Source organism: Anser brachyrhynchus (genome assembly GCF_964034855.1).
Source record: "Anser brachyrhynchus genome assembly, chromosome: 1".
NCBI lineage: Eukaryota > Metazoa > Chordata > Aves > Anseriformes > Anatidae > Anser > Anser brachyrhynchus.
In genome coordinates this window covers 182,435,215-182,458,956 of record NC_137694.1, presented here as the reverse complement: position 1 = coordinate 182,458,956, position 23,742 = coordinate 182,435,215, and the positions used below count along the sequence as shown (strand labels likewise).

The 23,742-nt window shown below is 43.4% G+C and overlaps 1 long non-coding RNA gene across 3 annotated transcripts; it reads left to right on the top strand.

The window, feature by feature from the left end:
- Window positions 1-39: 39 nt before the first annotated feature.
- Window positions 40-22,218, top strand: LOC308196118. Of its 3 annotated transcripts, none has more exons than XR_013952096.1 (3): window positions 40-5,668; window positions 6,088-8,676; window positions 19,932-22,218. It is a non-coding gene; the product is annotated as an uncharacterized lncRNA (long non-coding RNA). The 3 variants fall into 3 exon arrangements; XR_013952097.1 differs by lacking the exon at window positions 19,932-22,218 and having other exon boundaries at window positions 40-2,958; window positions 4,610-5,668; window positions 6,088-19,383; XR_013952098.1 differs by lacking the exon at window positions 19,932-22,218 and having other exon boundaries at window positions 40-5,280; window positions 5,539-5,668; window positions 6,088-19,383.
- Window positions 22,219-23,742: the final 1,524 nt, after the last annotated feature.

The window sequence follows — 23,742 nt, the reverse complement described above, 5'->3', positions numbered from 1 at the left end:
GGGGTAGCGATAGGGCAGAGAAGCTCAAAACCACCCTTGTTGCATCTCTCAGGAGTGGTGAGCGCGCCATGCCTGCCTGGAAAAGCACAGGGAAAAAGCACAAGAGTGAACGTCTCAGTGCCACTCGGATGCGGTGGGTGTAAGATGTCAAGTGAAAATCACACACAGCCCCACGCAGGGTGGTGTTCAGGAGAACTGTGCAAGGCACACAGTCATGTTGTGAATATTGCTATCATCTGAGAAGGATTTTATTTTAGTGACTCACCTGGGTAGAGCTTGATTCCTGGCAAGAGCTCGGCAGAGTAATGTTTCTGTCACTCTCAGTAAGATACCTGGCAAGCGAAAGGCAACCCTTGTGCACAGCGGGCACTTCACTGCTGACTTCAGCAAAATCTGGCCTTTCTAGGACATGAGATGGCACCATGACTGAATTGTCCTTATGCTGTATGCCTGGTCATCTGCGTCCTTTCAAATTTTTCACTTAAAATGGCTGATGGAAAATCTAGCTTAACCTGGCTCATTCTATCACCCCAAAGTATTTTCACCCAAAGGTATATGGATAATTTAAGGAACATGTTTGCACTCAGAACTGCAAATTGCCTCAGGTTTTCCAAGAATTCAATCTAACTACGTTAAAATTCAACAGAGATTAACCGAATCCTTTGCAGATATTTCACAGAAGTGTAAAAGGTCATGGCTGCACAAAACGGACACAATACAGAGCTTTCCTTAGGCTCTTTCCAAAAATATTTGATGTGATCCTGGGGTTTTACTCAGCTTTAGTAGTAACTTTCTTAAAAAGTGTTTGAGCATTCTACATGGAAATCACAAAGTATTGTAATGAGGCTATCATAAACTACAGTAGGCCAGGTCACAACTATGGATTTTCTTTGGTAAATTGGACTTTATTGCCCCACTCCCACATTCAGAAGTGCGTCGGTGACACCTCTTCTCCCAATTTCATTGGGAATTCTTGCAGGCATTATGTGTATTCAGGACAATATTTAGCATGCAGTGGCCGCAGTTCTGAGTTTTGCTTTGCTTTGTTCTTCATGACATCTTCAGATATTCCTCACAAGATGATGGGTATGCAAAAGACAGTTGAGGGCAAAGGCATGACATTTTATTATCTTTGTCAAAGTATATCTAATACCCCAGGCAGCATGCGCTCTTGTCTTTTGGGATCAAATACTCTCTGTCTGCTTCTTGAATCATGCTTACAGATGGCGGCTTACCACAGGTAGATAAGGGCACCCTTATGGTGTTGCCACTTCTGACCTTTTGATTAGTAAGAATTTAGGATATTTGGGGATCTTTCTATTAGAGAACAGAGTAAGAATAAAGCAACAGGAAAACCTGTCTGCTTACTTTCAGGCTATGTTTTGCTCCTACGTGCTTGCTTTCAGGCTGTGGTTTCACATGCAGCTGAGTTGATTGGATGGCTCCGTTCCTCTGAAATGAAATCTTACCTCATCTTCCTCCTCTTGCCCTTCATGTTCCCCCACACAATACCCTTTACACCCACCTCCTTCCACCAGTAATCTGCCAGTGCCTGTGCTGCACGTATGTATGACCCATGCATGAGCCAATTCAACTCTCCAATCCAGCAGAAAACTATCCGAGTTTTTCTGGATTATTTTTCTGCTGAGTTGGTGAGTTATGTCAGTTCACAGACATATATGGATCAGCATCAGAGTAAACAGTGGGACTGCGAGGCCAAAAACAGCAAGGGAGAGGGATTTGGGGATGGGCGCCTCACCACTTTTGCAAAGGTAAAAAAAGCATTAGTGACAAAAGTATGAGAAATTAGAGATTTTATCTGAGATAAAAGTGTTATGTCAGCCTATTGCATCTCTCAAAACCACAACCTCATTTTTTTCTCAGGCAAGTATGTGCATCTCAATTTATATGCAGACGACTTTCTCATTCTCTCACATTGCTGCCCCTTCTCTCTCACAGACAAGGCTCTAGTTCTTCAGTCCCCTGCCCCATCATTTATCAGATCTCAGGAACCCCCTGTGGGGCAGATGACCTACACTGTTTAGATCTGTGTGTTTGTGTCCTTGGGCAAAGGTTTTCCATTGTTTCAGCTGTCACTACAAAGGGGGCATTTAACTGATTTCTTGTTTACTCCCAGTGGAAAATGGCTGTTACCTTCATCAGGACTGGGACTTGCTTTCTCTTTCAGATACCTCTCTTAAAAAGCCATGATGCTTCAAGCCTTGCTTCTGCTTGCCCATCTACAATTCAAAATCAGCCTACATGCCATCTCTCATACTAAGATCGTAAGTTTCTAATGCCTGTACTAGACAATATGTGGATCAAAACACGTAAAACTGTGGGCCTTTTAAATAACTATATTGTCTTCCAACAAAGGACACTGTTTTGAGATGAGGAAAATGTAGTTTTTTATAAGGTTTCTTTTAAAAATCTTTTAAGTATAACAATGTGGAAGGTTCCATATGGTGTCATGGTGTTTTTTTAATTGTTTCTTCTACTCCTTGTTTCTCATTAACTGCATGACATTTTGACATGGTTATGTCTTATTTCTCTTTTCCCTCAACTGCTCTTCCCAGTTTTATGTCTCTCTCTATCTACCTCTGTCTAACTATATATATAAAATTCTTATTTTGGGAGAGTGCGGGAAAGGCAGACAACCGAAAGTTGTTTCTATGATAGACATGTCTTCAGCTTGCTTTCTTAGTCAGAAGTTGAAATCCATCTACACTTTTTCAAGGCTTTTTGCACCATGACTCTACCTGTCTGACCCATTCTTCCTTCCACCTCCCATTCTTTTCGCAGCCCCCTCAGCTCCTCCTGAGAGTCTCATCTGCCAGCTTCTTATGTCCCCCCAAAACTTTTCTGTCACACCATCCCTTTTGCAAGATCCCTGAATTCATTCATAAGGACTTGTACTAGGAATGGACTTTAGCTTAGATACATAAGTCTACTACGAAGGTAAGAACTTGTATATTTCACTGACAAAACCCTCTACCGAAAAAGCCACTTTTATCAGCAATATATGTACATATTGCTGTTACTTTATGCGTTGATCTGGCCATTTTTTTTCCAAGTTCTTTGTTTTGGTTAGATGGGAGCATATAGCCACGGTAGCATTTTTTTTAGCTTTGTCCTTCGTTAAATCTGCTACCACCTGCAAATCTACCTTTCCTATAACAACGCAAAATGATAACATAAAACCAGTGTAAATGCCTGATGGCTAAAGCAGAAGTGAAAAGGTGGTACTTATTTTTATAAATAGGATGGGATAGGAAAGAAAACATATCCAAATGAATATGTCTGTTTATCAGCCTCTATATTCTTTTTTAATATCCCAGTGCCCACTGACATCAGCAAGTGAAATGGCATATAAATCTTTGCCATTCTTTAGATTGCAGATGGTTGGGATTGCAGACTGTTGGTGTTCTCAAATATTTTGGGGGCCCAATCTCTACAGCAGACTCCCCAGTTTTTCTTAGTCTCCAGGCAGTATTGTAATCTACATCTTAAAAATAACACGATTTTCACAATCTGTCTAAAATGCGGCCACAACTACGACGCATGAAATAAGCTTGACAAATCTATTGCAACTTGTCTTGTGCCTTCCGGCACCTCAGTCATCCCTGCTGTGAATAAAGCCAATTAGAGTGCGTAAGTGGCACCGCAGCACTGAATTATGCCCTAATCCAGCAAGCTGCCTTGCATGGCCAGCTTCTGCACCCACGTGGAACCCTAGGGCCCACCAAGACACGGCGGCTTGCCTGACTGGGTCTGTAGTTTGTCTGGAGGAAAATTTCCATATGCAATATGCAGAAATTTACCTGCACGTAGAGTACCCAGTTGCATGCACTTAATTTCAGAGAATCATTTGCAACATAAACCAGATCCCCCCTCACTTGAAGTCAATGGAAGGACTCATGCTTTTCTCTTAAAGCTGGTCCCGTCCTCAGGTTCAATACAAATGCTTTGACTTCAGTTTTATCTGGGTGTCATCTATTAAGTGCTAGACTGCACAAAGGCAACCTTTATATTAATTTATCTACATTTTATTTGCTCATTAAGCATCGATGATTTGGCCAGTACTAAAGAAGACTCGAATTAAAGACTATTGCTGCCCCAGGGATTTTATAATTTAAATCAGGTACAGAAAAAAAAATCTTAGGAAGCTAAGGACACGGAATAACTTGAAGGCTCACTCTGTTTTCCCTTAAGCTCTTCTCTTTCTCTCCTTTCTCTTCACAGAGATAAAACTTGATGCAAGCCCTTGTCCTCTAGTATCCTAGCAGCTGCAATCCCCTCCTTCCCATCCCCACAAATGCCATTATGTACACTAAACATATGCTGCAAATATATTTTGATTTTTAGGATTTATTGAGCTGATATTATCTCTCCTTTTTGTTTTGTCCATTAGTACTCAAGAGTGCCTAGACGGTCAGGTGCAGATATTTAATTTACCACAGGACACCTGCATCGGGAGGTTAAAGATGAATTCAGCTCGCTCCATTACAGTATATCCTAACATAAAGTGTCATAGTCTCCAATTTCTGTTTGGGCCTCAGGACTTTTTTGTACCTGTCGTTTGTCTCCCTTTCTGCTGCATCAAGCACAGACTTCCTCACTTGGCCTTCCAGGCTGGCGCCTGGCCCTGTCCATATTAGTTGTTAGATCTCATGGCCAGTCCTACAGATTATTGCTGGTGCAAACTTTGTTTGGTCCTGCGTCACGCACGCATGGAAGGAGCTGTCCTGTCCATCAGAAGCTGTGATGTTGTTGAATACACGTGTCCACAGCCCAACAAGGAATCACATCTGGGGCAGGTGGGTCTCCACAGAGTTGTAAAGTTTCCTTTCTCTCATGCTTTCCAGCCAGATCGCCAGGATCTTGCACATTTGCACTTAATTCTCTACCTTCTCTCTTCCTCAGAATGAATAGTGTCTGTGCAGGGAAGACAAAGCCAGGCCAGACGCACTGCGCCTACTGGATGGACCCACACTCTGTGAGACCCCACTATTACAGGTTCTCTCCAGTCCTGTGTCTCAGGATACAGCCTCTCACACACCGATGTGCAGGTAAACTAGGCTGAGAGATCTGCTGATGTGAAATGATAGCTCACACACCTCACTAGTCCAATTCTCATATACCAAATTTGTCAATTTTTCCAGCTTTTCCACTAGCCAAGTTCTCTCTCTCTCTCTCTTTTTTTTTTTTTCTCTTCTGAAGGTTTTGTTGCTTCTGTCGATTTTCAGAGTTTTTCTATGCTTACCAGCATTTGGCAAAAAGGTAAGGAACTGACATTTCCAGCCTGATGCTGTAAGATTAATTCTACCTAGCAACTGTTGGTTTTTAGGATAAACTTCTGCAAAGCTGCATGAGTTACACAATAGAAAGCATGAAACGCTCTATCCTGTTTAAACAGGTTTCAGTGGGGTTGGCATGCAACCCTGCTCACAGAACAGCAAGCTTTACATCTTGTACTGTAGGGTTAACGTCCCTGCTAGCCGCTCTGCCACACCTAAGGCAAACTTTCTTCCTAAACAGCAGGAGTCCGAGGCTGCACCCCAACATGCCTGCTTGAAGCATCACCCGGTATCTTCAGGTGAAGTTTCAGGTTGCACGGAATTTTGGACAACTGCATGTGTCTGCCAGAGCAGCACCCCCGTTGCATACGGTGAGTCAGTCATTGTGTGGTCTCATAGGTAAACTGGATCTCAGAGAAAATTGCTTTTTTATTTATTTATTTATTTATTTTGCCTCCATTACTGCCCTTGCTTAGTGGAGGAGCTTGCACTGGGTCAGCTCTGAGCCGTTCAGCCACACGATCCCTAGACTTGCCTCCAGGGAAGCAGCCAGAGCTGGCTGGTGGGGGAGGAAGGGGAAGGAGCAGTGAAAGGGCTCCTTGTAGGCAGCAGCCCACAGCCACTTTGCTTCAGATGTAACACGAAACCTCACTCTCAATGCCACAGCCACTGACATTGTCAGCCTTGGTAATGAAGATGGTTGGGAGGGGGTGGGGGGGTGTTAAAATGGCCCAAATGCTGAGATCTGCGTTCATCAGTTCTTTTTCTCCTTTATTTTCCTGACACGCAGGGCAGCCTGGAAAGACAGAGAAGGAGCAGCAACATAAATTTAGAGGAGCCGTGAAACCATACTGGTAACAGAGGGTGGGATCCATTACTTGTACCATAGCAGTAGTCAGAGGTATCCCTACTTGTGCATTTGAGATAAAATACGTTTTTAAGATGCTTGGACATTTAATGTCCTTTCTACTCAATTTACAGACTCAGAGAATAGCCCCCCCGTTTTGCGTTTTCTTTAAAACATCCATAAATTCAGTAAGATCACCTGGCTTAATAAAAACAAGGAAAGATTTTCACAGGAATGCTGCGTCATGAGGGAGGTTTCTTTTGTGATATGGTAATTCTAGTAAAGCAGAGCAGTAGGTGAGGGTTCCTTGCCTCTGACTTCTTGGCATCATACAGCACAAATTTTCTGGTGTTGCTTACAATCTGAACAAAAAAAAAAAGACAAAAAACGAGAAGTTGAAACCATGGGTTATAATGACAGCAAAATTTGGAGTTGGCTGCAGCATACTGCTTGTTAAATATTGTTGTCCGTGGGCCAAAGAGAGTTAGGTATCTGGCAATAATTTATACCTGTTTTAAAACTTCCTTCAAGAAAATTTACTAAATGACTGCCTTCTCAAATCCTAAATGGATTTGTGGAAAAATGTTTACTCCCCAGAAAGCCTCATTTTTTGGCTTATTATAGAGACAAAAATCAATAACATGTAATCTCTCAACAAGGTTTTTCTGTTCAGGATTATTTAAAGCTATAGAGCTAACAAACAGCTTCCTTTATATTTCTGAGGTTGGTTAGTGGGGTAATGTTATGATCATGAGGATGAAACCCTGAAGAAGCTGAAAGTAACTTAAGAAATATTTCCTAGTTTCTCAGGAAATCCCTGTGGTCGGTTGTTACGAAATTCTCTGCATCCAACATAATGCAGCATTGGCTGGACCAGCACAGGGTAAAACAACCTGCGGCGTGGTGACTACCTATTCGCTATTTGTTCGGGATGGTGCAGACACTGCAACGGGGAAATAAATTATACAAGAAAAATAAACGTAATGGTAATTTCTAAGGAAATGCCAAGATTTAGAGAGAAAACAGTAGTCTCAGTGTAGGAAAGATTCTCAGCTCTCTCCTCTGGGAAAGTTTAGACAAAAAAATAATAATAATCTGTCTTCCTGCCTGTGACTTCATTCTCTAGTTACTGAAGTAAAAAGCAATATTCCCATTGACTGAAGTTGTGCAATTATGTGTCTCGACTGCCTTCGAGATAAATCATCAATCTTCACTCTGCTAAAATAGGAACTTACAATCCCCCTTCAAGATTATTAACATTTATATACCAAAAAATACCTGGCCATTTCTGGAAGCAACAGGGAAGACTACAAAGGGTTTGGACAAAATGTATCATGCAAATGATTTGACAAGAAGCCATCATCAGTCAAAGGCATGGGTCAATGATTTTACATATGTACCTCGCCAGCAGCTAGTTTTCCTTCAGTCTTAATAATTCATAGCACAAAAGAAATTAGATTCCTAAATAATACTGCCCCTTCTAAATGGAAACAATTTAAAAAATAGGTTAAAACATTAAACTTTATGAAAAATAGATTCCTAGATATAGATTTTACATGGAAACGTAATATTTAACTGGCAAAGCTGAGGCCTCTTGTATATTGGTGAATGTCTATACCGGCATGCAGCTTGTCACAGAAGCAAGATCCTAATATGAAAATAGTGGATCATTTCCGTTGCCTTTTCTCTAGTAAGACTGTCATTTGCTTTCAATAAAAGATTGTCTGAGTGAAGACAATAGAAGCAGGTCCCGTATGTGAGAAGCAAGAACAAACACAAGTAAATAGGAACCAGGAATGAAGGAGAAGGAGCCAAAAATAAATAAACCAGAGGAAAAAGAGCAAGAGGAATAGGCAGTTTAATGAGACTGGGAGTGTGGAGATTAAGTCAATTTTCATGCTAGTTTTAAAGCCAAATTATAAAGAAAGCAACAACTCTTATATAAAAAAAATATGGGTAGACATGTTTTGGCACAGCGTGCTTTCCTCAGTACACATGGGGGCTATCACCTTGTTTTGTTTTGTTTTAGAAGGCCTAAAGAGATGCTCTTAAGTGTGAAAACATGTTTGAATAAATCACATTATAATTTTTGCTAAACTGTGTTTTCTCCTCTGTTTTGTGTTACGAGCTGAGTTTGTGAGCCCTACACTCAGCCTCAGGATACCTCTGGTTCCTCTAAAGCAGTAACTTCTGAATACAGTTTCTGGAGTTGCAGGGAATATTTGTGGCATGAGTGGGCAGAACTTTGTTGATTTTGGTAAACATTTAATAATGCAGAAGGATGTAGAAAAGGGTACAGAGCCTCTTCCATTTGTTTATCAGACCTACAGTCTGAGGTACTTTTGAAAATGTATACTGAATCAAAAATCCATTACGGATACATATTAACACCTTCCAAGATAACAGTGCTCATTCATCCTCTCCGCTAGCCCTTTTCAATAGAGCAGAACATGTCCACACTGCATAATTCCTCTCCTAGACAGAAAGAAAACATAACAATGGTGGGGGAATGGGTGCGAACTCAGCCCTGAGGTAAGGAGGGGAGGAGATGGGGGGAGCCTGAACCAAAAAGAAAAATAGAGCATAAAGTCCTTAGCACGGAATGAAAGAGCATGAAGTCCTTCGCATAGGGAAAATAGGGTAAACTGAGCCAGTAACAGGAAAAATGAGAGGAAGGCAAATTCCTTGCAGGAGGTGGAAGGGTAGATGACAAGGGAGAATGGTTTGTACAGAGAGCTTTTGGCGTGAGAAAAGAATTGAGATCCTAGCAGAAAAATTGGGGTACGCTGGTGTGTGTGTGTCTGTGGGTGATGGGAGGTGGAGAGTCATGGTCCTTTTTAAGGAGGGAGCAGGTAAAGAGGATGCCGAGCCACCAGGAAGGTAGTAAAATAATGACTGTAATGTCTGAAGTTTGAAACGTGGGGCTGGGGGACATGGGGAACCCTGAAACTGAAATGGAAGCTGTCACATTGAGAGATTTTTTGCGTGCAGTATGAAAGGTGGCTTTAAAAATAACAAATCTTACGGATTCGTAGGGTGAAGTTGAAGACAAAAAGGGCTTCCAGTTAAGCTGGGTATTTGCAGGAACCAGCTCCTCTGAGATCCCTTTGCTTTGTCATCAATTCTGCCCCACTGCCTCCAGGTGACGAGGGACCACTGGAGCCCCCTGTGATAATTAAAGGGCTTTTCAGTCACTGAGTGGGAACAGTTTTCAGGCAGACCCTTGTGGACCATGGTTAACCCTAGCCACTTCCACAGCCACCACAAACATGAACTTGCCTCCTGGCTGCCCATTTCCTCCAGGGAGTGATGTGTCACTTTGGGAACGCACGCCCTGAAACAACCCCATTTTTTCCCTTTCTGGCCGAGATCAAAGCTGGCTGGGGAGAGGGAAATGGACCTTTACAGAAGTGCAGTGTTTTGCCTGTCTTGTGACGAGGCATGCACACAGCTCTGAGCCTGTGCAGTGTCAGTCAACAAAGCAGGATGTGTCAGTAAATTCCCTCCAACTGCTTTTATTGTATCCTTTCCTATCCAAATTCTTGCTTGGTACCCATTAGCTTGATGCTGACTGGCTCTGTGGTAAATGAAGCATTTTGCATTTCCAACTTGGGACATGGCAGAAAATACACAGGTTTTCTACTTAGAAAAACATTAACCTTGCAAAGGAAGGAAGGACATTCCGAGCAGTCCTTTCACAATGTCTTTGGGCAGAGAACTCCACCCATTTTTGTCCCTTAGCATTTCTCCCCTGAAAGCTGGAAGCCAGCCTTGACCCATGGAAACCCCTTTTAGCCCCTAACTATTAAATCTGGATGGACTCTTCCCTCTTAGTTCTCTTGGAATGCCACACTGGCAATCACAAGTTTATTGCCCATTTAGTATGAATAAAGGCAAAAACTAGTTATCGTGGACGTGCTCATGAACCAAAGTTGATGCGTTAAGCACAAAAAAAAAAAAATTATAAAAAAACCACTCCACATAGCACATACAGAGTGTACAAACTTTTTGACTGTCCCCGATGGATCACCTTGAAGCAATTTCCTCATGTAAATTAGCTTCCCTTGAAATATCCTGCAGAAAACAGCAGCCTGCTGCAGGGAAACTGAGATACATAGCACAGATGAAGAGTAGTTATTGAAAATAAAACTGAAAGAAACTGACCTGTTGGTGAATACTGGGGACAGGAAAGATGTGGTTGTTGAAAGGGGTTACAGATGAACTGACTGTAGGAAGGAAATTTGTTGGTCTCTTTTTTTCAGTAGTGAAAGCTGGTTTATAAAAAGCCTCGTTTAAACTGCTCAGAGTATTATTTTACAATTGCGATATGAATATGTAATATCATAGTATCCAGAATGGTTCTGTAGTAGCAAACCGACAGAAATGAGGGAAAGAATGATCCTGGGATAAGAAAAAAGCTGTGAATCAAAAAAATGTACCCTCTCCATGTTTGCCAGAAAGTCCCATTTGCTGGACCCTAAAGCTAAGGGGATTTTTTTGCCTTACATATCCATTAACTTTAGTAATAGGCAATACGTGCATTACTATGGGTTTCATGGTGTGTTCCTCCTCTGTTCTTCCCCTTCTCCATCCTCCCCACCACTGTGGTCCTTTGCTTGTCCAGATGGAGACCTGTTGGTGCATGGCGTAGGTCCTTCTTTTCCCCTACACCTGAATTTCCTTGCAGGGGAAACTAGAATGCTGGGAGGAGAAATACTGTACATGGGAACCTTATCCCAGTAAGCTACAATGTGGCTGGGCTACATTTTGGGAACTCAAAACTCTCCTGTCCCCCAATATCAGAAACACCCAGAGGGTACAAGTTACCCAATAACAGCTTTCGATAATTAGGGATTAAACTGTGTTTCTTACTGCCCTCCTCTGTAAAACAGGAATACTACTTTACAGCAAAGCAAGGGATTCTGACAACATCAGCTCTTTTTATGATCAAGCGAGTGCACTGAGAGAATAGTTATTTATCTAGAAGCATTTGATTTGTGAGCTGCTTCAAAATCATCAACAAAAGGCTGTGTTCATATAGATATTCTGGACACCTAAATGTTAAATGGATGCTATTACAATTAAAAGGGCAAAGGAAGCCTATGGAAAATTGATAGGTGAATGTCAGGTTGAGACTTCTGTTAACTAAAACATGTAATTTATTAAAACAAAACAAAACAGTGAACTGAATCAAGACCATCTGTCCACGGTAATCATAACTATATATTCATAGCATTGCATCTTTTGAGTAATAACTATCGATAAACAAACACTTTGAAGGAAAGATAACGCCGTCAAATAACAACGTCAAATAACGTTTTTGTGTGAGCAGAATGAGGACCCTAGTTCTCAGTCAGGAGTGGGCCTCCAGATACTTCGGTGATATAAAAAATAGCAATAAGGAAAGGGAATTAAAAGGAATTGAGGATTAAACAGCAGGTTGTGACATGTTTAAAACTGTTGACTAATATACATCTATGACTAAGAAAAAGAATATATTCACATCTCAATTACTCAAGTTTTGCCCTTTTTAAGCAGTGTTTTATTATCTTTACTCTTCTGCCACAGGCTTTTATTAAAAGCAGAGCAAACAATGATCAAAATGTGCACTGGAATGTTTTCCTTTATGGAAAAAAAAAGAAAGAAAAGCATCTTTCTCAAATGACAGTGTTTGAATTTTTATGTAAAATGCATTCTGAGCTAATCCTCTCTTACACAGGCTTGTTCTTGCACTGAGATGACAGGCTTTTAAATCTGCCAAAGCTGAGTTCAGGCCTTTCTTTCCATATCTGCAGTGCTTCTGCAATACTTGCCGACGTCATTGCTACTTGGGGGAGCATAAGAAGGCTACCTTGGTTTATGGGTGAGCTGTGGGAACAGGAGATGCTGACAGCTGGGCCTTAAAAGCGAAGGAGGAACTGATGCTAAAACCATCTTTAAATGAACAAAACGGATAAGCAAGAATTGCAGATAATTAGTCAGACTTTAAAGGAGTTTCTTTATGTACTGTAAACCTCACAAGTTCACATGAGCTGTATCCATGTTAGCAACTGCAAGATACTGAGGCTATGTCTATACTAGCAAATTAAATATGCTTATGATCCCACTGAGGCCCACTGTGATGGAACAACCCATACCCATTCTGTTGCACTCGTCTCTCCCAAAACAGGACAGTTGCTTCCCAACTTCTTGTTGCAATTGGTCCCTGACTGATTACCACACAGCATCCAGGAACTGTGTGGGAAAAGGCTGCATGCCTAGGTCAAGCATCACAAGAGGATCCCATGTCAGTGATATTTCTTCCAGTTTAATAGTCTGGATTCTCAAATTCCAGTTCCAAAGGACATTCACTGCTTACTTCAGCAGTATAGGTAGCATGGTACATTTGTCTGCTAACATGAATAAATGTGTTGAAGCCAACAGAATAACTCATAATAATGAAATTACAATGCTATTACATTCTATTATATATGTAAAACGACAGCGTGATTAATTATTACAACATCCGTCTCTGCATTCTCATATGTATTTGCTCTGTGAAGCCACAGGCCTCTGAACACTTGAGAAGATCTGGTGAATATTTATATGCGTAGAGTTGCTTGCATACTTAAGGGATTGACATACTGCTGCCAAGACAGAGACAGTAAAAGCCACCAGCAGCGCACATAAAAACATGTACTTTATTTCTTCTGGCAACTGAAATTTATATTATATTTCTGTTAGCACTTGTCCTGATTCAGAAAGTCAGTACTACATTCAGTTTTGGGAAGGTGAGGCCCTCACCACAAGATAGGAGATTGTTTTGTTGAAAGTAGCTAGAAGACCACCCGAAGTTCAAAACTAGCACAGTTTTACTGTGTTTTTCCCCAAGAAAGCCTTTTAATTCACCCACTGGAATAGTATCTTTTATAGTTTTAGTGATGGACATACAACCCATCCATCAAATACCTGCTAACACCTAACCAATGTGTGGTTAAGTAAGAGACATAGAAGACTACAGGAAATAAAATGTTCCCTGTTCAAATCCAAATGATAAGTTTCTCTTCATGAATATGCTCTTAAAATTAATCCCTCTGTCCATAGGTAGGAGCTCTCTGTTCCTGGTCACGTAGGATCAGGTTCTGGATCACAGAACTGTGGAAAAGGAAGCAAAGCAAGAGAGCAGGCAAGAGCGGGAGACAAAATTAGTATTTAATTTTTACTCTCAAAAGTAAATAACCATTTCCATATGGCACACAGCAAATGAAAGCTGTTTCCCAACTCATTTTCATCTCATGGTGAGATCCTCTGGTGGTGCCAACTCTGACTGAAGCTTCTTAGGAGGTTAGGGCATATAGTATTGCTTTCCTGTGTAGACTCTTTCATGACTAACATGGCTTGGGCTGATGCTATAAAACTCCTTCTGTGTAAGGCTGTAGCCTTTCCTTGTGCTATATGCAACCGTCTGTTTTCATGAAGTACATAGGGACCTAGTAGCTTTGAAGCCACTAGCCCTAAGAGAAACTGGGATGAAAATGGCCAGGAGTTATTTGCAAAGCAAAGCCAGACAGACACAAGAGCACACATACACCCAGAGCATGACTGCATCACTGTAATTACCATCAAAGCTAAAAATAAATAAACACAAAAGTATGATTTCACTGCACAACGTCCTCCTTATTTGTGAAAGTTCAGCTGGGCTAGAAACCGAGTTAACCACATTTTAATGATAAGCACATCTGAAGACTCCTGCTGCAGGCCTCAGGCAGGCGTGTTCTCGGAAAGCAGGCTGCGCACCAGGCACTGAATGCAGCCACAACAAGTCGCCTTTCAGCCTGCGTGCACCACCCTTTGCACAGCTAGGTCCTGAAACGGGGTGCAGAGTCCATGCACGCTGTGGCATAGCTGTAGAAGAGCAAAAAATATGGACCCACCACCCCTAATGAAACCACAGAAGCTCTGTTGTGCCACCAGTGACTTAGACCTGCTTCCTTCACCCTCACCAAGAGACCCGGGACGCCTCCTCTTCAGAAATCTCTCTTTACGTTACTGAAACACATGCACTTCCCAACTTCTGGCACAAAGTGCACGCATCCTCTTTGCAGACCTCGACAGCCAAGAAACACATAAGTCGAGTGACTTTGTGAGGAATAATCTGGAGTCTGGAGCTCCTGTGGCTTCGCTATGTGCTCAACAGTAGCTCCACAACAGATGCTGTTGGTAGGAACCCAGCGAATATACTGCACAGAGGAGTTTTCACTGAGGGAAATGGACTTCAGCGTGAAGTGAGTTGGCACGCTTACGTTGTGCATGTGTGGGAGAGGAGGAAAGATTCCCCCGCCTCCACCACAGCTTCTACAGGACCACAGAGGGTCTCAAGGGCCCTGAGGGGATCCTGTCGTGGGTCTCAAGGGCCCCAAGGGGATCCTGCTGTGGATCTCAAGGGCTCTGAGGGGATCCTGTTGTGGGTCTCAAGGGCCCTGAGGGGGTCCTGTCGTGGCTCTTAAGGGCCCTGAGGGGATCTTGCTGTGGGTCTCAAGGGCCCTGACGGGATCCTCTTGTGGGTCTCAAGGGCTCTGAGGGAATCCTGTCATGGGTCTCAAGGGCTCTGAGGGGATCCTGTCGCCTGGACGTCCCAGGTTCAGGGGCAGGGAGGGTTGTTTTTCTGTCTAAGGAATGTGGATGGCTTTGTAGATTGCAGTCACTCAGAGTGTGCTGCTCCTCAGGGGCAAAAGAGCTCTCCTTTCTTCCTGACTATCGGCCAAGTGAAATCACTTTTGTTTGGGGAACAGGGAAGGGCCGGACCCGTGACCTGTGAAACTGATCTGTGAATCTCTGGGCTTATAAATGCCAGCAGAGACAGGCTGGACCTGTTGGGAGAGCCACTTGTAAAAACTGCGACCTGACAGCGAGCAAAATGTCAGCTCCTCTCAACAAAGGAATTGCTAGGAATCGCTGCTGAAAGAGAGGAAGTTCTCAAGCAGGCATTCTGTCATTTAAGTGACATTCTTTCCTCCTGAATGCAGGCTTCTGCACAGCATTTCCTCCTATTGTTGCCTAGCATCTGGATTACTGCAGCTCCCTCCAGGGGGCTGGTGTTACAGATTCTCCAAAAGCTTCGAGCACGTAATTAGATTGCTCCCTTAGCAAGCTGAATTTCCCAGAGGGGAAGCACGTTGCGCTGCTGGCCCATAACATGCCCGAGCTGCCAGCAAGAGCTGAGAACAAAGCTGGTTCTTCAAACTATGAAGACCTTGCAAATCCCTTTGGCCCATAGTCTGTAGCAGAAAAGTTTGGCGGGGCTCTGCCGCAGCAGTTGCGTGCCTTCAATAATGTGCTTCGGATAGTGAAGTCCAAGAGGATTTGGGCTGCAGTTTGGCAGCAAGAGGAGCCAACCCAGCAGCTCAACGTTGCCAACGGGTCTGATCCTGCTCCCAGGCCAACCTCTTGCCCCTTTCACGGCGTCGGCCTGCTGTGGTGCTCATCCGACCAAGCCAAGGGATCGAGCAAGCCACCTGAGCTCCTAAGCGCAGCAAACCACTCACTTTTCCACAGGCTTTTCTTTTCTGATGGGGTTAGAAGACAAACTGGCCACTCGCTAACTAAATGCCGGATGGTACAAGGGAAGCATTAATGACATGTGGCTGTGGGGGAGGAAATGCAGAGGGAAAAAAGATGAACAGCCCCCTGTCAGCAGCAGCAAGCTGTTAAATTGTGTTCAGCATCACATGAAACCCCACCCTTGGGCCTCGTTCATTGCCAAGTCTTTTTTCTTTTTTTCTATTTTTTTGGTATCACAAAACCCTACAGTGGATGATATCTAATCTATTTTGGGAATTGGTGCGCAGTTCAAACAGATTTATTTTACAGGAGGTATGGATGATGGCAACCCACTGGGCAAATAACAGCCCAAACTGTACCTTAGGGTACGATTCCAACACAGCATAAGCTGCTCTAAATTTGGGCTGCTGCTGCCTGATTCCCCTCCCTCCTCACACACATTTCTTCCTTTCTTGCACATTTTGGCCTCGTGTCTTGCATGACACTGGTGCCAGAACAACCAGAAGATGAACCAAGCTCAGGAAGCTGATCTAGCTAGAAATCTAACTTGTGCTTTGTTTCCTCAGGAATCTGTTTTCTGAACTGGGCCGCTGCACAAGTCCATCTCATGCACGGGAAGGGGCAAGAACATTTAGCTGATGGCATAAACAAAGGAGAGAAGATACTTTGCCTTTTTAACTACCTCCCCTGTGATTTTATTTTACTTTTACTATTCGTGTTAGACGTATTTTTAAGCTTAGGCACCAGAACAAAAAGGGAAGACTCACAACGGGACTTGGGCTGCGTATATTATCTGTAGGCAGGTACCCAAGCACTGTGATTCATGAGCTTGATTTAGGCATCTCTCTCCTCTTCCAGGAACAGGGAGACTTAGGCAGTGGTGCATCCTTTTCCTAGCAACAAAACCTCTGAATAAGGGAGAGCAGCATCTGCTGAAACCAGCCAGCATGAAATGAGAAGGCAAAGATGAGAGCCGAGATTCTTCCTCTTCCCAGAATTAGACTTTATGGGAGACTGGACCATATTTTGATGCCTTCTTCCATTCATTCACTTCTAGATTTAGGTAACTAGCTCTTGCCCTGGGGAACAAACGTGTGTCTTGCTGAAACGTGGCCTCCAAGGAGAAAGTGTTTTTTTAATCTATTATATAAATAGGTGGTGTCTTGTTATCCACACAAAAAATAAAATTTAAAAAATTGGGGGTTCTATCTGGGTCCTCCCCAGAGGGATACTGTTCAAACCTGAAGCTCCCTTCTTCCCGAAGGAGAGCTCCTTACGCAGCAGCAAAGAGGCCATGCAGCACAAGCCTTCCCTCCTGCAGCAGGGCCCACTGGGCAAAAAAGCGCGGAAGAATCAGCCAGCCAACTAGACCCTGAGCAACAACAGGAGCCTCAACTTTGTATCTTAATTATAGAGGTGCTCCCCTGCGAGATGGAGGTCTCAGGCGCCAGGCCTTGATTCCAGCATAGATTACATTTTTTATTCAGGGACTCCTTAAAGGAAAACACATAAGCAAATCCTGGGGCAAGGCTATAGGGAAGGTATTAATTCTCCTTACTCACTAATTCCTTTGATTTTTCAAAAACATGAGACATTTGTACAGTTGCTAATAACACTCTGTAAATGCCCAACAGCTCCAAGCAGGATCTAGAATGAACACTTTGTTATCCTAGGAAAAATAGATGTGTATTTTCACTGTAGTCATAACAAAGGAGGCTTCAAGCGTTCCTCCACATGCCAGTTGAGCTGTTATTCTTATCATAGATATTCATCTCCCTGCAGCCTGTAACATCTTTCTGTGTTCATATGTGATGCATTCTGACAGCTTCTTTACAGTTAAAATTTGGTATTTCAAGAAATCCGCTCACAGTCTGGCTTTGAATATAGCACGTGAAGTTCCTTGAGCTTCCGCATCACTTTCCATTTTATTTTCAGCAAACTCTGGTTAGCATATTCCTCTAAAAGTGTGAAACTTCAAATTGGAAAGGACTTGTTTGAATTCTCCTTCTGTCAATAGAAGTTTGTCATCTTTCCAAAAGATAGAAGCAATAGGGTTTGATAGAGGGCCAGATTCCCTTGCCACATACCGTTACTTTTGGAAAATCGGTGCATGTCAGGTGTTTGGAAGCGAGCACGTGTTGTTGTTATTCCATCAGGGCACAGGATTGCCAGAGGTCAGTCTGAAACTGGGGGCATTGCATGGCTCCTGCAACAAACACACCTCTGATATTCAGATGTTGAAACAAACCACAGCATTTTGTTTTGATAAAAACAAGCCTTGAGGTAACTAGGCACGTGGGATTAACAGCAAATACTTGGATGAGGACTGCAACAAATAGACACTAAAATCACATGAAAAAGCAAAACTAAAGTCTCTCTGCAAAAAATTTTAAGATAACGGCAGAATTTTCAATGCCTGAAGCCCACTTCTAACTGCTTATGTCAGAACATAATTTCTGTATCATGTCCTTGCATAAATAATCTTACAAACCTGAATCGAATCCTTCTCTTATTTACAATACTCTGTAGCGTTAGGTTACCACGTATAAAGACACTTTTCCCTCTTTCGAATTCCGCATTTCTTGACAAAAGCAAAGGCAAGTATGAATTCACAAGACAGGAGTTTGATGTGGATCCCCAGTGAGCAAGGGTCACCTTTGCAAGGCATCTGATAGCCTAAGAGAAGTAGAAATCCCACACTGTGGATGTGAGAGTGGGATGGGATAGCATTTTCACAGAGACAGAAGCAAGGTTGTTTATGAAATACCTATTTTTTGAGAAAAAAATAAATTTTTAAAACTGTTTTCCAAGATCAGTGGTGTGAGTTAACAGAAAAGAAGACTCTTAAGTCTCTAAAACAACAGAGTGCATGTGGCTGTATCTGCAGTGTAGAGCCAGAAGACTCTACAGTATGTTTCTCGTTTACCTTTTCTTTGCTTGAGGATCTGGAAGAATGTGTCATGCTTGTCTTTTCGCCTGAGTTTATTTCCCATGAAACCAGGGAGTGGAGAAGTGGGTGAGGCAAGAGGAGAAGTTGGTGCACACCCAAAAGACGTGTGTCTAGACTTGGGACCACGGTGGAAGCGCTCCTGGGTTCTGCAGTTTAAGACGTACCCCATGAGATTCCTTGACTTTGCTTACAGCTGCATGTAATAAAATGTTTTAGTCAGTGCTGGCAGGGAGTGTATGGTATATTGCTATCTACAGCACTGACATCACCTCTACACTGCTCGTGTAGGGCGTTTGAGCTGCTGGGGGAATGTGGAAGGCTCCCCTCCTGTGACAGCGGAGTGGCCATGTCAGATGCAACCCGGTTAGTCCCTGCAGCTGCCCACAGCCCTGTAAGCATCCTGCCGGCATCCGCACTGGGTGCAGTTCCAGCTCGTGGAAATGCTCGGGGAACAGCAGGACTATACTGTATTCGACAGGACAAAATGTCACCGCTTAGAGGGCAGGGTAGACAGAAGCACTTGGCAGTGAGCAGCGTCTCGAATAAATGTGTTTGTGCGGCCCTGGTACAAACGTGTTCCTGAGCACTCCGTCCTGCAGGACTGGAATCTGCCAGATGCTGTGTGTTCAGGCTACAGGCTACCAAAGAGCTTAAATATCTAATTAATCATAAGCAACGAGTCCAAAGCCTGAAGCTAAACATAGGGACAGGTATGCTATTGAGCTGAGGGCAGAATGCTCGGCACTTCATCAGGTCAACCCCTGGCAAAATTGAGCCTTCGTTTCTTAAAGTATCATAATACTTCATTTGTCTTTGAGGCTCGAATTTGGAAGTAAAGGTGGCCATTGAACTTGGAAGTGAAGGTGGCCATTGAACTTGGAAGTGAAGGTGGCTATTATTCCACGGGGTATGACTCAGGCACTGAGCAACCAGCGCAAGATCAGAGACGAGGGAGAATCAGCAGCACAAGGGGTTCTGTGGGGGAAGAGGCAGACTACTGAGCAAGACGTCTGTCTGGGGTGAACTTCGTGGCAGGCTGCCTGCAAATGCATATAACTCACTGCTACACCGTCCTTTTCGCTGCCAAGTTCATTGCCAGATAATCTAAGGGTGATGAAATGTAATTCGTGAAGCACCTGGGGACAGGAATTATGTGGGATCCCAGCCCAGCCACCTTCCCTCCTATTGTAATGAATGTATTTCTAGGGGGGGCAGCAGGGAAGGTGAGGGATGAGGAAAGGAATTTTGTGAGGTTAAGAGAAACAATAACATGTGAATTATTCTCCTCTCATTCCAGGGCCTGGAAAAATGCAACAGATGGTGCCAGTTGCTCTTCATATCTTCTATTCCACAGTGAATTTTGCATATATGCTTTATGTGCCCAAGTTTATGCCTGCAAAGTGGCTCTTAATGAAGCACTACCCAGTGCTGGTGTTACCATATAACGTATGAAATTCTGACAAGCAGCTTGGATCTGAACAAGCTTCTGTGTCCTTACGAGGCACAAGAGATAATTCCAGGCACAAGGAGCTTAGATTAAACAGGCAAAAGAAAAAAACTCCCCCCAAAACAAACAAACAAAAACACACACACACAAAAAAACAATAATATGGCTTCAAAATGTCCTGGATGTCAGTGCTACGGTTATTTTAATTATGCATAAACTCTTGGCAGATAATTTTAATTGACTTAGCACAGGGTGGCATGATACAACTGCATGGCTTTTAATGACCTCACGTCAATCGTATGTTGCAGTTTGAGCTAAAAAGGAGCCATGACATGAGTAAACATGAAGTGTAGTTAGGATTTACCTACTGGGGAGAGGTTTGGTGTGAATTTGAGGTGCACTCTCTGAGTCTGCATTGAGAATGCTGCTGAATGGCTTAATTTGTTTTGTGAGCAGCTGAGGTGAATCTCTAAAGCCACTAACGAAGAACGACTTCAGTGTGCTGTCTGCATTTCTGGATGCTCAGCGCTATGGAAATAACTCCTCGCGTGGCCCCACCGCTACTGAACAACACATCCACGGACATGATAAATCTGCCAGCATTTAAAAGAAGAGCGGGGTTGCTTTCTGAATGCTATGTTGTGGTCCAGATACATGCCATAGTCCTGAAGTAGAGATCCATGCGGCCGTCTTCACGCAGCACAGACTGCTACCGACTGTAACGGCCTTTCCCAGGGTTACGAGCTTCGCGCTCTCCCCTCGTCTCATGTGGCACCAGCACTGTCAGTAGTCAGTCAGATTTCAGGATCTCCCATGGGATCCTGCTTGGCTGCTCAGTCCAAGTCATCCCGTAATTGCTTTTGGAATAGTTTATCGTAGTGTTTTCTCAGCTGCCAATAAAAGCTTGCCTCACTTCTCCCAAGACTCATCTTTCACGAGGAATTTTACCTCTTCCCAGCTCCAACTGCTAGGAGGAAAACCACTTTTTTTTTTCCCCCTTCATTTCTGCTCTTGTAGCTTTCTAAATAAATCTTAATTTTATCCTCAGCCAAGAACTCAGCGCTCACAGCTAATTTAAACCAGACACCGCTGTTTCTGGCTGGTGCTCTGCTCTTTCTGAACCTCCTGGGCTGGAGCTGGTGTCAGCTGCAGGTATTTAAAAGCCGTCTGGAAGTTGCGTTCCTGGGAACCAGGTGAAACTTTGAGCAGCACCTTGGAGATCAGAAGACAAACTCAGCCAGTTAAAGGACAGGTGACCTAGTCTAAATGGGCAGAGGTGACAGCTTTTATCTTTAGCAGGCAGTGGGGCACAATAAAGGGATGAGGGAGGTGTGGGAAGAATTCATCATAAGCAAATTCATCATAAGCAAATTACCACTCCTATCAGCCTCGTTGGAATTCACCACGTGGGAGAGTGGGGACTCTGCTGTCATCACTGCCCTTGGATTTTTTTTTTTTTTTTTTTTTAAGGGAAGTAAACAACTGTAAATTTCAGCCTGGCTTCTAGAGAAGCTTGTGTAAGTGTCCCAGTAGTGTTTGGTAAACATGTTAAGGCAGGAGCCACAAGGAAAATAAGATTATTTTTTTTCCAAATAAACAAGTTTAACTTAATGAAAGCTCAACATTAATATGTGTTGGGGGGCTATCCCAGGAGTCTCATTATCCCTAATTAGATGCTTTATTTTATGAAGTAGCCAGTGTTAACTTTAGCGTGGTGAGGGAGAAGCTCTCATATCTAATTGCCCCCAAATTTCTTTTTTTTCCTGGGAACGCTTGGCAGGACTGTGAACATCTCTAGTGGCCAAGCTGTCAAGCAAGCTTTCCCTTTTCAAATGTCATTTTTTCCCCCCACGCTATCCAGGGCCAGTTTTGATTCTCTCTCCCGCTCAACACCTCCTCCTTCCTAGGCAGCACTGGCCCCAGGAAGCCCTCCGGCACACCGAAAGCCGTGACTGCTTTCTGCCTGGGTGCCTTCCTGTCTTGAGGGCTCCGTGCCGAGATTTCCACCAGCAGAAATCAGTGTAACTCGGGTTTAATATAGCACAAAGCAGAGCTAATTTTGTTCGGGAACAGTCTGGAATGGTGTACCAAACTCTGGTTTTGGCCATATGTACTAGTGTTTCACACTCCTTCCACAAAAAAAATAAGCTTTTGCTCATAACGCTATCTATTTATACCTCATCTTTAGCCTATTTTTGAATTACACTGGCTAAGCAAAAACACCTTTTTTGTTTTTTTTCTCTCTCTCTTATCTCATCAGTCTAAAATCGCTATCCAACCAAAGGGAGCAGGGAAGTAAAGACTTCTTTTTAAATAGCAGTAAGAAACGGATGTTTTATTAGAGGCATTTAAAAATATTAATGGTGTAAACAGCTTGACAAATAAGGGATGATTATTCTCTTTTCCACAGGCCAAAGTACAGCAGTGGCATCCTCCCAAACAGCGCTCAAGATGTTTAATTTCTATTTTAGTTTATATTTCACAGAAAGGATTTTATTTTTACATTATCTAGGGGAAGTGGATGTGAGTGTTTGTTCTGTCCTTGCTCTCGCTTGCCCTGCTGCCTTTTTATTTGTGCTGTTTTATTACACGTGGTCAGACACCTGAGAGCCTTCAGGAGTTACGTATCTCATGGAGGCACTATCTTCCATTATTATTTCAAGGTGTGGTACACCACACACCAACCGAGCACTTGGTGTTTAGTGTCTGGAATACATAAACAAGACGACAGCCGGAGAGCACTGGAGCCTGGAAAACGCGCAGACTGCAACACACACCTGAGCTGGGCTCTGCACGTGAGGCTCTACACAGCTCGACTTCTAAGGTACAGGGATCCTCCAGTTCGTGAATAGTGAGGAGTTAAATCCCGGCAGTATCCTGGGACCAGAAGAATCAGAGGCATGAATTTCACTTAACTAGGAACAAGGGAAGCATCCCTCTTGCCCCGGCTACCCTGAAGCCAATTGCTTCAACGAGCTCTTCAGACAGACAAGTCCACAAGAACAGTGACGCTTTTCCATTGAACTCCTTTGCCACCCGATTCACTCTGCGCTCTCAGTCATGTAAGGAGGAGCGAGACAAAATGCATGGCTTGAGAGAGATGGGGAAGACTGCACTTTTCAGCACTGACCCGCAGTCATACTGAAATACTTGAAACATAAAACTGCACTCTGAAGGCAGATGAGGCTGGGTGACCTACCATTTACATGGACAACGCCCTCTTCCTCCCACCCCTTCTGCTCCTGGCCGTGTGCCCATGAGCAGGTTTCACTCACTAACCCGACAGGAAACAAACCCAACGATGACAACAACAAAATTAATTGTTTGGGGGGGCTTTTAATTGACTCAAAGGGGCTCATGGAAGCATACGACAAGCACCAAGGAGGATCCTAAGGGAAACTGAAAATCTGTGGCTGGGAGAGGAGCGAGCAGCATCTCTGCTTCTCAGGGCTGGCGAACCATTAGATCAGCTCAGCTCCTCATGGGTCTGTACCTACAGAAATCAGTTTGCTCTGCAGATCGTCATTAAAGGTCCATTCTGGAAGAGAGAAGTCTCAAGTTAAGTGGATAAAAAAAGCGCTATTTTTGCTTGTGCTAACAGCTTCTTAATAATATGTTCAATATACCGTTGAAAAGACAATCTGAAATCACAGAGCTCTGA